Raw genomic sequence first — 12140 nt, 5'->3', positions numbered from 1 at the left:
AGGGTCTTTTCTAACACATCAGCTCTTCGCCTCAGGTGGCCAACGTATTGGAGCTTCAGCTTCAGCATCAGTCATTCCAATGAATATTCAGGGTTGATTTCCTTTAGGATTGACTTATTTGGTCTCCTTACAATCCAAGGGACTCTCAAGAATCTTCTCTAACACCGCAGTTCAAAAGCATCAACTCCTCAGTGCTCAGCCTTCTTTATGGTCCAACTCACATCCATTCATGACTACTGGAAGAGGCATAGCCAAAAAAAAAATTTTTTTTTAATATTTTTAAAATACTGAACTAAGCAGATGAACACAGGCTGTAGATCACCAGTGTGGGCATATAGGTGCACAGTTGCAAATGCAGTTCTTTTTATATGGGTTCTGTCTGAAAACTCAAATTGTATTTGTTTCCTAGAAGACAAATCAGGATAAAAGAAATGAAAATAGTAAGTGCGTCTATTAATAGATAAGAAATCCATTGGCTTATAAAGCTGTTCAAATATTGATGTCACATCTCAATTAAAATAATTTAAATTGGGCCTTGTTTCATAATTGGAACATTTAAAAAATTTGAATGCATAAAGGAAAGTTTTCTACATTTCTGCATTCCAAAGTTGATGACCAACAACTAATATTTGTGTCTTGCATTTTTTCCTAAAGAGATATTTTCACATTTGCTTTGCCTTTATATTGCTGCTGCTAAGTCGCTTCAGTTGTGTCCAACTCTGTGCAGCCCCATTAGATGGCAGCCCATCAGGCTCCTCCATCCCTGGGATTCTCCAGGCAAGAATACTGGAGTGGGTTGCCATTTCCTTCTCCAGAGAAGACTGAGCACTGCAGAATTGATGCTTTGGAATTGTGGTACTAGAGAAGACTCTTGAGAGTCCCTTGACTGGAAGATCAAACCAGTCAATCCTAAAGGAATCAACCCTGAATATTCCTTGAAAAGTGAAAGTGAAGTCGCTCAGTTGTGTCCAACTCTTTGCAACCTCATAGACTGTAGCCTACCAGGCTCCTCTGTCCATGGGATTTTCCAGGCAATAGTACTGGAGCGGATTGCCATTTCCTTCTCCAGGGGATCTTCCCAACCCAGGGCTCGAACCCAGGTCTCCTGCTTTGTAGACAGACACTTTACCGTCTGAGCCTTGGAAGCTCAGCATCTAATACTTTGGCCACTTGACGCAAGAAACTAACTCACTGGAAAAGACTTATGCTGGGAAGATCGAAGACAAAAGAAGAGAGAAGCAAAGAATGAGATGGTTAGACAGCATCACCAATTCAATGGACATAAATCTGAACAAACTCTGGCAGATAGTGGAGGACAGAGAAGCCTGGTGTGCTGCAGTCCACAGGGTCACAGAGTTGGACACAACTCAATGACCGAACAACACAACAAGAAATCTTATATAAACACAATGCTCACTGATTAAAAGATGACTTTGCCAAAAGCAAAGAATTTGGGGATATGACTTCATTCAATTGAACTAGAAAATTTTAACTGAAAAAAGGGCATGTGATATACAACATGTACAGAAAATGAGAAGCCTGTCATCTGTGTTATCACATGGGATCACATAAAGAGGTAGAAGCAGTCAAGGTTTATGGGGCACAAAGCTGCAGAAAAAACCTATGTAAGTATATATAGCATATAAGTAATTTAATAAATTTTACCTTAATAAACAAGGAATCTTTAAATATTTACAAATTTAAAATATGTAAGAGCAGCTAAAAAAGATTTTTAAAAAATGCTTTTCAGTGTATTTCAAATCAGTTATGTTCTAGAGAGCATCAGGACTGGATATTTACTTACCACCCTGATTCAATAATTACCAAGACTTTTCTATATTTATTTCATATATCTCCCTGCTCCTTTTTCTGATGTATTTTAAAACAAAACATCTAACCACTACATACTTGAGTATGCATTTTTGAAAACTATGGACATCATTCTTACATAACAATACAATTCATCGCAGCTAAAACAATTAACAATGACTCCTTGGTATCAAACACACAGTCTATAATCAAATCTTCCCAATGATCTTAAAAATGTATTTTTAGAGTGTGGTATGTTCTTATCAAAATCCACACAATGCATTTGATTGTTATCTATAATATGTAACTATCATATTAAAATGGGATCAAATATTTCTGATATAGAAGGTTGCAGACAAGCACTGAAAAATTTGTTAGTATTGCAATAGCTACAAAAATATATTCCTTTGAAATCTTTCCTCTTAGAGGGTAAGAAAGAGTTAACTAATCATTAGGTAATTAATTGTGAAATCAAGGTATAGGATTTACCTCTTCTGTTTTCCTTGTAATAATTAGCTTTCTTAGATCTCAATTTTCTCAAAATAAAAAAAATAGCATAGACCTGGATGAAGTTAATAAATATCAAAACATCCAAAAGTTTTGTATTTCATACCTGATGAGCTCGACAAATCAAGTACAAATCATGAGGATTCAGAAATTTACTGATTACATCAGCCCCAAAAGTGAAGGAAGCACCACGATCATTTTCTCCCCACCCTTGCACATCCTTATCTGGGTCAGACCACAGCAAATCACAAAGCAAGCCTGTATCAGGGACATCAGACCTTTTTTACTCATGACTACACAGTAAAAAAGAAATATGTAGGTAGATCTTGTTTGTTTTAAAAATACATGCTATCAAAATAATGACCAAAGCATCCTTCTGCCTCACTGTGACCAGATAGGCACTTTGAAAAAAATTATTGTCACAAAAATACTTTTGTGAATAAAGCAAAAGAAAAGTGAAAGTGAAGTCGCTCAGTCGTGTCCAACTCTTTGCGACCCCGTGGACTGTAGCCTACCAGGCTCCTCAGTCCATGGAATTTTCCAGGCAAGAGTACAGGCGTGGGTTGCCATTTCCTTCTCCGAATAAAGCAAAGGTGCTTGCAAACAGTGATAGTGTTGCGTGTATTTGTATCTGTGTTTGTAGTTCGTCTGTGTGAAGAGGTTGGGCTTATTGGAACTTAGAAGCTTAGAGAAGTGAGCTGACACTGAGACCTCTAAGGACGGGGTACGATAAAGCTTTTCCTAGGAGAGCTGGAAGAAGCTGGAATAAATGGCCAGTTCTGGAGCTGGGACCTGTTGCTGGCAGCAACAGCCAAATAGCTTCAAAAAAGAAAGTATCCTCCTCTTCCTCCTCCAGCCTCACAATCTCCATGTAGTGTCCTAGATTCGAAAGCCAGCTGGTAAAGCTGGAATGTAGTTTATACAACCTTAGCCCTAGCACCAGGCAGTAGAGTGTAGAAAGGAAAATTTGGAGGTGAGAGATTAAAAAAATCATCTGTTTGTGCCCTGGCAGAGGATCACTTTCTCTGGCACACAGGTCAGAGTTGAACCATTTATGAAAACTGAATCATTTGTATACAGATCATATTTGTCTCACCTTGGAAAAGAAGCATCCATATTCATAGTTCCCCCTCTAATCCTAAGGTGGCTCAGTGGTAAAGAATCCGCCTGCCAACACAGGAGACATGGGTTTTATCTCTGGGTTGGGAAGAGCCCCTGGAGAAGGAAATGGCAACCCATTCTAGTATTCTTGCCTGGAGATTCCCATGGACAGAGGAGCCTGGTGGGCTACCGTCCATGGGGTTGCAAAGAGTCGGGACAACTGAGTGACTAAACAACAACTGATGCTATGGAGAGTCTGGCATCCCTCTCTCTCTCTCTTTTTTTTAGTTTTTATTTTATTTTATTTTTAAATTTTAAAATATTGTATTGGTTTTACCATACATCAACATGCATCCACCATGGCTGTACACATGTTCCCCATCCTGAACCCCCATCTCTTAATTTACCTCTTTTTGGGTTTTCTGATTTTTTCTCATTAGCTTCCCTGGAGTTTTAGAGTTTACATCTTGCCCATGTATATTCCAGATACTCTGCTAGGAGCCAGGGACCCAACTTTTACATTTTCTACATCTTTTCTAAAATACTTGATGTCTATCTCATTTTAGAATATTATTTACAAGTAAAAGTGTTCTTTTTTATTTTTCTATTGTGTTTTAGTATATTGATGAATCTTTCTTTAAAAAATTATTTATTTATTTGGTTGCATTGAGTCTTAGTTGGGGCATCTGGAATCTTTGTTGCAGCATGCGGGATCTTTAGCTGTGGCATGTGGGATCTTTAGTTTGCTAATTTTGTTGAGTCCAATCTGCTGTTATAGATTTTTCATTTCAGATAGGTATTTTATGACTTTAGCATTTGATTCTTTTTATAGGTTACAATTCTAATATAAAATTTTGTTTTGTCTTTTTTCCATAATTTTCTTTATTTTAGTGAATAAATTAATCGTGTATTTTTTAACCATTTATCATTTCTTTATTATTATTATTTTTACGTTACAATATTGCATTCTAAAAGTTCTTTGTTAATTTTAATAATGATATCAATTTATTGATCTGTTTTTTATTATCTATTATTTATTTTTATTATCTGAGATATCTGCCACATGGGCTTCCCAGGTGGCACTAGTGGTAAAAAAAAAAAACAGTGTAGAAGATGTAAGAGACACAGGTTCAATCCCTGGGTTGGAAGATCCCAGTCCCTGGAGGAGGGCATGGCAACCGACACCAGTATTCTTGCCTAGAGAATAAAGGTTTCATTGAATACAGACATCGAATGTGGTCCACTGGAGAAGGGAATGGCAAACCACTTCAGTATTCTTGCTTTGAGAACCCCATGAGCAGTATGAAAAGGCAAAATGATAGGATACTGAAAGAGGAGCTCCCTGGGTCAGTAGGTGCCCAATATGCTACTGGAGATCAGTGGAGAAATAACTCCAGAAAAAATCAAGGGATGGACCAAAGCAAAAACAATACCCAGTTGTGGATGTGACTGGTAATAGAAGCAAGGTCCGATGCTGTAAAGAGCAATATTGCATAGGAACCTGGAATTTCAGGTCCATGAATCAAGGCAAATTGGAAGTGGTCAAACAAGAGATGGCAAGACTGAACATCGGCATTCTAGGAATCAGTGAACTAAAATGGACTGGAATGAGTGAATTTAACTCAGATGACCATTATATCTACTACTATGGGCAGGAATCCCTCAGAAGAAATGGAGTAGCCATCATGGTCAACAAAAGAGTCTGAAATGCAGTACTTGGATGCAATCTCAAAAACGACAGAAGATCTCTGTTCGTTTCCAAGGCAAAGTATTCCATATCATGGTAATCCAAGTCTATGCCCCAACCAGTAACACTGGAGAAGCTGAAGTTGAACGGTTCTATGAAGACCTACAAGGCCTTTTAGAACTAACACCCCCAAAAGATGTCCTTTTCATTATAGGGGACTAGAATGCAAAAGTAGGAAGTCAAGAAACACCTGGAGTAACAGGCAAATTTGGCCTTGGAATATGGAATGAAGCAGAGCAAAGACTAATAGAGTTTTGCCAAGAAAAAGCACTGGTCATAGCAAACACCCTCTTCCAACAACACAAGAGAAGACTCTACACATGGACATCACCAGATGGTCAATACCGAAATCAGACTGATTATATTTTTTGCAGCCAAAGATGGAGAAGCTCTATACGGTCAGCAAAAGCAAGACCAAGAGCTGACTGTGGCTCAGATAATGAACTCCTTATTGCCAAATTCAGACTTAAATGGAAGAAAGTAGGGAAAACCACTAGACCATTCAGGTATGACCTAAATCAAATCCCTTATGATTATACAGTGGAAGTGAGAAATAGATTTAAGGGACTAGATCTGATAGATAGAGTGCCTGATGAACTATGGACGGAGATTCCTGACAATGTACAGGAGACAGAGATCAAGACCTTCCCCATGGAAAAGAAATGCAAAAAAGCAAACTGGCTGTCTGAGGAGGCCTTACAAATAGCTGTGAAAAGAAGAGTACTGAAAAGCAAAGGAGAAAAGGAAAGATATAAGCATCTAAATGCAGAGCTCTAAAGAATAGCAAGAAGAGATAAGAAAGCCTTCCTTAGTGATCAGTGCAAAGAAATAGAGGAAAACAACAGAATGGGAAAGATTAGAGATCTCTTCAAGAAAATTAGAGATACCAAGGGAACATTTCATGCAAAGATGGGCTCGATAAAGGACAGAAATGGTATGGACCTAACAGAAGCAGAAGATATTAAGAAGAAGTGTCAAGAATACACAGAAGAATGGTACAAAAAAGAGCTTCACGACCCAGATAATCATGATGGTGTGATCACTCACCTAGAGCCAGACATCCTGGAATGTGAAGGCAAGTGGGCCTTAGAAAGCATCACTACGAACAAAGCTGGTGGAGGTGATGGAATTCCAGTTGAGCTATTTCAAATCCTGAAAGATGATGCTGTGAAAGTGCTGCACTCAATATGCCAGCAAATTTGGAAAACTCAGCAGTGGCCACAGGACTGGAAAAGGTCAGTTTTCATTCCAATCCCAAAGAAAGGCAATGCCAAAGAATCCACAAACTACCACACAATTGCACTCTTCTCACACGCTAGTAAAGTAATGCTCAAAATTCTCCAAGCCAGGCTTCAGCAGTACGTGAACTGTGAACTTCCAGATGTTCAAGCTGGTTTTAGAAAAGGCAGAGGAACCAGAGATCAAATTGCCAACATCTGCTGGATCATGGAAAAAGCAAGAGAGTTCCAGAAAAACTTCTGTTTCTGCTTATTGACTATGTCAAAGCCTTTGACTGTGTGGATCACAATAAACTGTGGAAAATTCTGAAAGAGATGGGAATGCCAGACCACCTGACCTGCCTCTTGAGAAATTTGTATGCAGGTCAGGAAGCAACAGTTAGAACTGGACATGGAACAACAGACTGGTTCCAAATAGGAAAAGAGGTACGTCAAGGCTGTATATTGTCACCCTGCTTATTTAACTTATATGCAGAGTACATCATGAGAAACGCTGGGCTGGAAGAAGCACAAGCTGGAATCAGGATTGCCAGGAGAAATATCAGTAACCTCAGATATGCAGATGACACCACCCTTATGGCAGAAAGTGAAGAGGAACTAAAAAGCCTCTTGATGAAAGTGAAAGAGGAGAGTGAAAAGGTTGGCTTAGAGTTCAACATTCAGAAAACGACGATCATGGCATCCGGTCCCATTACTTCATGGGAAATAGATGGGGAAACGGTGGAAACAATGTCAGTTTTTATTTTGGGGGGCTCCAAGATCACTGCAGATGGTGATTGCAGCCATGAAATTAAAAGACGCTTACTCCTTGGAAGGAATGTTATGACCTACCTAGATAGCATATTCAAAAGCAGAGACATTACTTTGCCAACAAGGTCCGTCTGGCCAAGGCTATGGTTTTTCCTGTGGTCATGTATGGATGTGAGAGTTGAACAGTGAAGAAAGCTGAGCACCGAAGAATTGATGCTTTTGAACTGTGGTGTTGGAGAAGACTCTTGAGAGTCCCTTGGACTGCAAGGAGATCCAACCAGTCCATTCTAAAGGACATCAGTCCTGGGTGTTCTTTGGAAGGAATGATGCTAAAGCTGAAACTGCAGTACTTTGGCCACCTCATTTGAAGAGTTGACTCATTGGAAAAGATTATGATGCTGGGAGGGATTGGGGGCAGGAGGAGAAGGGGACGCCAGAGGATGAGATGGCTGGATGACATCACCGACTCGATGGACTCACGTGAGTCTGAGTGAACTCCAGGACTTGGTGATGGACAGGGAGGCCTGGCGTGCTGCGATTCATGGAGTCGCAAAGAGTCGGACATGACTGAACGGCTGAACTGAACTGAGATAATGTTATTTTTCAAGCAAGATGGTTTTTCCTTTCTTGTACTAGGCAATGAGATCAAACTGGGCTAGCTTGAGGCTGTATTACAGGCTAGTAAAATTTAGCTACTGGTTCATTCAGATTTATATGGTGTATTGTCAAGGGTTCTCAACAGAGATCCTCTGGAACTTTTTCCCTGCTTTTGAGAGAATTTTGTCTTAATTCTTTATTATCATACAATGCACAACTTTACTATTTGGGAGATATCTTACTAGATAAACCAACTGGATGGCCAAGGCCCCTTAAGTGTACAATTTTGTCCCTCTAGACCTGTGAAGTTCCCCAAAATACAGCTGGAAGTTCAACCTCCCTCTTCCTGGGGACAGGAATGAATGCTTGGCCTCTGACTATGCGCAGATTATCAAATGTCCTGGGTAAAGAGTCTGGAAGGTATCCCTGTGCCAACAAACACACATTTCACTTGCCCAGGGGCAAAGAGAGAGTGTTCTTTTTAACCTCACGCTCTTTTAGAAGATTTGAATTTTAGAAAAATAGCCTTTTAACTTGCTATTGTTTTGATTTTTGAAAGAAAGAAATTGGAATCCTGTTGCATATTGTTTTACTGTCTCCCACATACCCTTGTCTTGAAAGTCTAAACTGCAAGTAAGGAGACAAAGTTCACAGTACCTTGTTAAGCTTTTTTTTTTTTTTTTTTTTAATGTAAATGGTGTACTGGTCAACCAAAAAATTGAGGATTATGGAACAACTGGCTGTCTTTCCTTGCAGGACAATTTCTGGGCAATGCAAATAAATATTTAGCTGTTGTGGCAGGGAGGATTCTCATAGCAACTTTGCTATTAAAAAGGGGGTTGTTGTTGTTCAGTCACCCAGTCGTGTCCAACTCTTTGCAATCCCATAGACTGCAGCACGCCAGGCCTCTTTGTCCCTCACCAACTCCTGAAGTTTGCCCAAGTTCATGTCCATTGCATCGGTAATGCCATCCAGCCATCTCATCCTCTGATGCCCTCTTCTTCTGCCCTCAGTCTTTACCAGCATCAGGGACTTTTCCAATGAAAAGGGAGTATTATGTGATAAAGTATGGGGAACATTAAGGAGAGGCCCAAATTACTAGAATCTGCTTGCAAGGCAGGAGACCTGGGTTGTATCACTGGATCAGGAAGATCCCTTGGAGAAGGGAATGGCTACCCACTCCAGTATTCTTGCCTGGAGAATTCCATGGACAGAGGAGCCTGGCGGGCTACATGGGATCTCAAAGATTCTGATATGACTGAGTGATTAACTTACACACAAGCCTAAAAGTGAGGTAGTGTTAACATACTATAAAATGTTATATAATTTTGTGACCAAGTTTTTTTTTTTTTAATTAAGTATTTGGTTTTGGGTTTTATTTTAAAAGACTTTTAGAATATTTCTTCTAGAAGAAATAATAATTTCTTATTATTATTAGAAAGAAAAATAAATCTACTATTCTTTTCTCTGCCAAAGAGTTGCTGCCTGTGCCCATTTACCTGGTAATAAATCAAAGGTATCTATCATCATCATCTATTTATCTATATCATCTATTAAGTACTTAACAATCAGCTTCTTACCCATGTCTAATATTTATATATATGGTTATGCTTTTGGCTATTAGTGATAGTGGGTGATTATAAAAATTATAAGTGCATCCTGAGAGGACAGTACACCAAAGAGACAGAATGTCAAGAAAAAAAAATCATGTATCCTTGTCGTTAGAGGAGATATTTCAGTTGTTACATTACTACTACCTAACAACAACAAAAAATAAGTATCAGTAGCATGAAGCTTGATGCTAAAAAGAGAAGGAAAAATAGTCATAATTCAATGGCATTTACAATCAGGTTTCAAATAACTGTCAAAAGTTTCCTTCAAATGCTAATAAATAAGTTAGTTATTCTTTCCTCATATCAAGGGACTGTGCTCTATGACACACAGTAAATGCTCTGTAAAAGAGAGTTCACATACCTTTAGGATATGCCCAGCTGTAAGCAAAATGGGAAAAGAAGGAATAAGAGATGAAGCATTTGCTAAAGTTATCATTCACTTGAAGCTCCTTTGTGTCCTGGGCTCTGAGAATTTTATCAACAGAGTGAGTGAAAACAGAGCCCACTGGAGCCCTGGAGAACATGCCTCGGGGAACTGCCTGACCTGGGGCATTCGGGGCTGATTGAGAAGGTCTAGTGCAATTTCTACAGCTTGTGCTTCTGGAATCTATAGATTCTGATTGGGGGGAAAAAAAACAAATAGCCGCCACTACTACCACTGACGTGTCTTTCTAAACACTCTGTGATCTTTGAATGTGTTCCTGTCCCTCTTCTGGCTGCTCCTAATTGGGCCCAACTCATAATCAACCTTCTTAGTGGTATACTTCAAAAACAGGGTTGCTGCAAAGTAATATAGACAGAAAAGAGTCAAATACCATAGAAGTGTAGGTCAATGAATGTTCATGAACTGAATTCTCCTCTTATAACTGTGATTCAGATCAAGCAACACGACTTTACCAGAACTCCATCGTTCTCCCTGTACCTTCTACCTGTCACTACCACCAAGGGTACCCCTAGCCTCAGTTTTAACACCATCGATTAATCCTGCCTTTTTGGTTTAATATAGAATCACATATTCTGTGCTCTTTTGTACCTGGCTTCTTTTGTTCATCTTTGTGTTGGTCTGTTCATCCATTTTGCTGCATGTAGGTGTGGATTTTTTTCACTTAATATTGCGGTATTCCATTATGTGCATGTGCTACAATTCACTTACTCTTGAAATGCTAATATTTGAGGAACCATAAAGGAACTCTGCTGCCCAAATATACTTTTCCTCATAACTCTTCATCCTGACTGACATTCCTTACTGAAATATGTCTTTTAGCACAATGCATTAACTGCAAATTCATAAATGGGGCTTATTTGTTCCTATATGAACTGGTTTCTACCCCTTCCTCAGCTCTCCTCTATTGCCACTTCTGCCTCTGCTATAGTTGCACTAAACTACTTTCTACTACTCTTTTTTCTCTGTGTGTTTCATTTTGGATAGTTTCTATTGCTAGGTCTTCAAGTTCATCCTTTTTTTCTGTAGTGTCTAATCTGTGGTTGTTCTCATACACTGATTATTTTTTTTAATCTAAGTAGTGTATTTTTCATCTCTAGGAATTCATTAAAAAAAAATCTTTTATTTCTCCCCTCATCCTAGTTAGATTGTCCACCACCTTCTAGAACATATGGTACACATTTATAATAGCTCTTTCAAAGTCTTTGTTTAATTTTATAATCTGTGTTATTTCTCTTGTATTTCTATTACCTGGTTGTCTCTGTTTATGGGTCATAAATTTTGGCATACTTATTAATTTCTGATCGGTTGCCAGGACATTGTGAAATTTACATTGTTGGGTGGTGTTTTTTTAATAACTTTATTGCCTAGGACTTTGTTCTCGGATGTAACTAAGTTTGATCCTTTTGTTGGGTTTGCTAGGAAGGACAAAAATGCCTGTAGTCAAGAGTTTCTTTAACCTTGCTGCTGAGGCAGTCCCCTTCTGAGGACTGTACATGATGCCCTGTGTGAGGAAGTCTCATCACTCTGCTGGTGAATATATGAATTCCCTCCTCTGTGTGAACTCCAGTGACTATATCACTTACTTCTGTCTGGTGATTCTGTCTCTAGTCTCAGTAGTTTGCTCATACATGTGTGTGTGCTTGGTTTCTCAGTCGTGTCTGACTCTTTGAGATCCCATGGACTGTAGCCTTCCAGACCCCTCTGTTCATGGGATTCTCTAGGCAAGAATACTGGAGTGGGTAGCCATTCTCGTCTCCAGGGTATCTTCCCAACCCAGGAATTGAACCCTCTGCATTTCAGGCAGATTCTTTGCCATCTGAGCCACCAGGGAAGCCCTTACTCATTCATATGTACAATTAAATACTCAGGGGACCCAAAGAAGTTCTCCAGTATTCTGTTTGTCTGTGCAACTTCCTGCTCTGCAGTACTCTGTTTCACAACTTCTAGCTGCATATTCCAGAAGTCTATTTTGATTCCTCAACTCAAGGAGACTCATGTGATCAACTTGGCTTGCCCTACTAGGTGCGTAATGTGACAAGTCTCTCCAGGCAGTGACAAGTTGGGTCACTCGTAGGGCTGACACCATCTCACTTGTTTCCTTTCTCTTGGGGTCACTGTTCAGTGCTGTTTATTTCCTAAGAACTAAAAATTATTGTTTTGTGTATTTTCTACTCTTTCATAAAGTCCTTATTACTTCATTATGGCTGGAAGCAAAAGTCACCACTCTGAACTACTTTAGTTTGTTAGCAAATCTTTTTTTCCTATTTCTAAGATCGAGACACACTGTTCTTTGTTCCTTTCTCTCATCTCATTTTCCTTAGCTCACCTAACTC

Source organism: Bos indicus, chromosome 23 (assembly GCF_029378745.1).
Source record: "Bos indicus isolate NIAB-ARS_2022 breed Sahiwal x Tharparkar chromosome 23, NIAB-ARS_B.indTharparkar_mat_pri_1.0, whole genome shotgun sequence".
In the NCBI taxonomy this organism is placed as follows: Eukaryota; Metazoa; Chordata; class Mammalia; order Artiodactyla; family Bovidae; genus Bos; species Bos indicus.
Note: the sequence above shows the minus strand (reverse complement) of the source record.